The following is a 4675-nucleotide window of genomic DNA, read 5'->3' on the forward strand; positions in this document are numbered from 1 at the left end:
ATTAGTATCTCCATCTGATCTTGTCTAGCTGCAGTTCTCTGATTTAGCTATTGTTGTCCTTGGATGAATTGAGTTAACTAATCATCAGCTTCGAGAGTGGGGTTAGCTGCTTTTGTAATCTGGGTGGTAGGGGAATTTTCCTCAGCTGGGGGACCAGTGAGTGGAAGTGGTTGATCGTAGGTCAATTGAGATTGTTGAGCTGGGTAAGGTGGATAGCGATAGCGGAAAGGTTGATTGCTTCGCTGAAATTGATTAACCCTAGGTGGTTGATTGAATCCGGGGTTTGGTGGACGAGCTGGGTATTGGACGTAACAGACTGAATCGTCGGGGTTTTCGTACTCAAGTTGATATTCTTCAGTAGGTTGCAGGTTGGTACAATTAACACAAGCCCGAGCTTGGTTAACCTGCTGCGGCTCTCTTCAATTCTCCGAGTTGTTTAGCAAGAGATTCCATCTTGTCCGTGAGGGATTTGATGGCCTACGTTTGATTGTTAAGTGCAGAGAGTGGTGCAGATGATGAAGTTGTTTCACCACTGTTCCAGTCAAGATGATGCATCATCATGTTTTCGAGCAATTCCCATGCTTCGTCTGCGGTTTGGTTCATCAGATTCCCTTGAGCTGCTGCATCGATCGTCGTCCTATGATTTACCGTAAGACCATTGTAGAAGGTGCAGATTTGGGTTGACCGTTCTAGCTGGTGATTAGGGCATTTCTTCAGCAGGGTTTTGAAACGCTCCCATGCAGTGTAAAGAGATTCATCACAACTTTGTTTGAAGTTAATGATGTCATTCTTCAGCTTGATTTGTTTAGAAGGGGGGAAATATTTGGTTAGGAATTTAGTAGCCATCTCCGTCCATGATGTGATGGAATCTTTTTTTCAGTCCTTCGAACCAAGTTTGAGCATGATGAGTGAGAGAATAGGGGAACAGGTATAGCCGGACTATATCTTGTCCTATCCCTGGCTGTTTGTAGGAGTTCGAAAGAGATATGAATTTATCAAGGTGAGAATTAGGATCGTCATTCGGTAATCCATGAAACTGTCAGCTATTCTGAATGAGCTGGATGATGTGATGTTTTAACTCGAACGAGTGTCCTTGAATCTCTGGAAATCTGATTGGTTCTCCTCGACCTTTAATCGAGGGTTTGATATTTTCTGCTAAAGTAATGCGTAACGCCATTTGGTTTCTGATTCGTGCTTCCTTGCGTGCTTTAGAGATTATTGCGTCTGGATCATGTACGAATAACAACGGCCCTGGTCTAGATCGGGTTTGGGTCATACACTGGGTAAGCCTTTTTGTTTTTAATTTTTCGCAGATAAGCTAAATTATAATAAACTAAACTAAACTAATTTAATTCTACGGTAATCTAATTTGATCTAATTGTAACCTAAGTTAATCTAAGGTAATCTAATCTAAGGTAGTCTAAGGTAATCTAAGGTAATCTAATCTAAGGTAATATAGAGTAATCTAAAGTTCTGTAACTAATTAACTAACTATCCTACGGTGGAATATGTTTTTGGTTCTGGCTACTGATTCCCTTGTATTTCGGTGACAGAGCTCCGCATGAACTATTCAACAAACCAAGTGGTAGGCCGACTACGGAGAGGCAGGATCCTTTTGGTCCAAATATAATTGGCGACTGTTCGGAAAATCCAATAACCAAGTCCGTGTATAATTGTCTTTCTTAGACACCACTAAATGCTTGTGAATAAGTTTGTTAGAGAGCAATATTGCCTGATACCAGTTCCCCGGCAGCGGCGCCAAAAACTAGTAACTCTCATGATATGGCCGAAACGGACGGTTTTTAATTGCGCGGTGTCGTCCGGCCGCGGCTCGCCAGGATCAGCCACTCGTGGGAGAGGGTACTTTTTTAAATTTATATTTAGCGGGGCCTAAATCTTACTACTCCTTATAAGTAAGGGAAGTATGACCTAGAGTCGTATTTTTGAGATATCAGTAACATCGAACCTATATTTTAGCCTAAGATAGTTAGGGAGTAGTGAATGTTTATTTTGGGATTTTCTAGTTTATAAGACAGATAAAGTAAATGCGATAAAATTTGTAATTCAGATAAGGTTAAAGTAAGTGCATACTATGATTTCGTCAGTTATGTTGTCGAGATTATGGAATGCTGGCTCATGAATAGGCAGAGGCCTTGTATTCATTACACTAGTCCTAAACGCCCCTGTCATAAGACATGTCACTGGGTACTGCGTTAGGCTTGAAGATTCTGAATAGACAGCAACGTCCCTTACCCCCGACGACCGTGCAGTCTGACTACAGGCATACACGTTCAGACGGCTCATCCAATTGAGCGACTCGGTTGGGTGATGTATTAACATTCCAAAATGGTCTAAACTTTCTTAAGCATAATAGAATACATGGTTTACCATATCCGAGAGACGTGATGTGTTTCAATTCTTTCGTTAATGATTGGTAAAGATAGTTAGGCCCTTAAAAAGAGTTCAACCATAAAGAACACCATCGTCAAGTCAAGTTGACTTCCATGAACACGTTCGGTTATCCTAACGGTCCAATCCTTTATGTGTCTAAACAAACATTTCCTTAATTAACTAAGAATTCCTCAAGCGGGGTGCAATGCTTGAGACCGCGTTAGGGTGCAGTGTACTGGTCAACACTAACCGTGTTCCATGGCCTTACTTAGCAGAGGTACAGCTTACAACAACCGCTGTGCTTCAGCGTGCACGTACGAAGTTTATATGCTTGGTGACTACACTAGCATGGTCTAGGACCGACAATGTACTAAGGGTCTAGTCAGATGTTTCACTACGAAAGAGTCCTCAGTCAGAATCCAAAGCTCGATAGACTTACTACAACAGTATGCCTCGGTCGATCTTACGTTGTATCCGATAGACTTCTCTTACCAAGGGGTGACACAGATAGTGTACTCTGAATCGGGGTTCGTCACTTCCCAATAATAGAGCCTATAACTACGTTCTATTATTTGGAAAAGCGATTGAGTTTAAAGCATAATCGGAAAGCATTTCGACAGCATACACAAACCATAATATTATTTCGGCATTATAACTGCTTACATCATAGCATACACTAAAGATAACTACTCGCTAATCATGGCAACAATATCATAAAACATTATATAAGATAAAGGATAGAAGTACCAGTAGATTAAATGAGTTCCGAATACAAAAGTGACAATTTCAAGACTCCAGACCGCTCCTAATACAATCTTCAGCGTTCTTCTCCGGGTACTAGGTTTCCCGCACGGAGTCGAAGGCCTTGAAAGTATGACTAATATTGTACAAGAGATAGAAAGAAGTGAATTGAAGTATGTGTTGGAATGAATGACAAAGACCCTTTAAATAGACTTGGAATTTGCCAGAATACGCCTAGCAGGCCGCATGGCAGGCCGTATGGTGGGGCGTATTTGGCAGGCCGTATGGCTGGCAGATCGCATGGTGGGCCTTGTGTTGGGGTGTATTTAGCAGGCCGTATCCATACAGGCAGGCCGTATGGCAGCCCATATGGCAGGCCGGATTTGATGCTGGTCAGCCTTGATTCCCTGAATTGTAACTTGATTTCTTGTCTTTCACCGTTTTTGCTCTAGAATCTTCGTTTTAGCTCCGATTCTCTTGATTCTTTTTGCACAGCCTTCGTAATTACTTGTTCTTCAATTCTAACCGATGAAGTGGGTATTTTTCCAACAAAGTTCGAATCTTTCTTGTTTTTGGGCCTTAATACTGGGGTGAAAACGTGACTTTTTAGCCGATATCACCCACTCACCAAATACCAGCAACCAGCTCAGATAATCTACTACTGAGCGGTTTCCTTATCCTTATCACCTGAACATAAGGCAAATCAAGTTAGTTTCTGTCCGTTAACATCAAAAAACACAACAACACAGTACAAAAATTTTTGTATCAAATAGCGTCCGCTAATAAATTTTGCTTAACACTTATGCACTTTCAAAATTTACATCCTGATCATCAAAATACAAACGGGCAGCATAACGGCTAAAAATCAACACTTAGTAAAATATTTCACTGCCAAAGACACTCGGTCGACTGTCAGAGACAGTCGGCCGACTGTCTACACTCACTCGGCCAAGTGTCTAGTCACTCGGTTGATGGTCTTTCACAAGCACACTCGGTCGTGGGTCATACACACTCGATCGATGGTCGAGTCGGTCGGTCGAGTGTCAAGATACACTCGACTGACTGTCTACACTCACTCGACCGAGTGTCTAGTCACTCGGTTGATGGTCTTTCACAGACACACTCGGCCGTGGGTCATACACACTCGGTCGATGGTCGAGTCGGTCGAGTGTCAAGAGACACTCGGTCGACTGTGTTTATCTGCAGAAGCTGAAGACAAAGTGATGAGTTTCACCCAAAATCGACCAATTCTTGTTCTTAAGCTCGATTATGACCTCAAAACTGACCAAATTGAAGACACTAAACATGTAGAAACATAAACCACCAAATTTAGACTCAAACAACATCAAATCTAACCACTTTGACCCAAATTACTCACTTTGTAAAACTTTGCACCAAAACTCAATTTTCTCAAAGATTAAAGCATGAAAACTTTTGATTCTTACCTTGATAGACTCAGTAAACCACAAGGAACAATATAATAAGAAAGATTCGAGCTCAAGAACAAGGATTCAAGATTAGGGTTTTGGTTAGGTGAAAGAGT

The 4675-nt window shown here is 41.7% G+C and overlaps 1 non-coding gene across 1 annotated transcript; it reads left to right on the plus strand.

The window, feature by feature from the left end:
• Window positions 1–691: 691 nt before the first annotated feature.
• On the plus strand, window positions 692–798 carry LOC139846062 (small nucleolar RNA R71). Its single transcript, XR_011758808.1, has one exon. It is a non-coding gene; the product is annotated as a small nucleolar RNA R71 (small nucleolar RNA).
• Window positions 799–4675: the final 3877 nt, after the last annotated feature.

The sequence above is a fragment of the Rutidosis leptorrhynchoides genome, chromosome 4 (assembly GCF_046630445.1).
Source record: "Rutidosis leptorrhynchoides isolate AG116_Rl617_1_P2 chromosome 4, CSIRO_AGI_Rlap_v1, whole genome shotgun sequence".
In the NCBI taxonomy this organism is placed as follows: domain Eukaryota; kingdom Viridiplantae; phylum Streptophyta; class Magnoliopsida; order Asterales; family Asteraceae; genus Rutidosis; species Rutidosis leptorrhynchoides.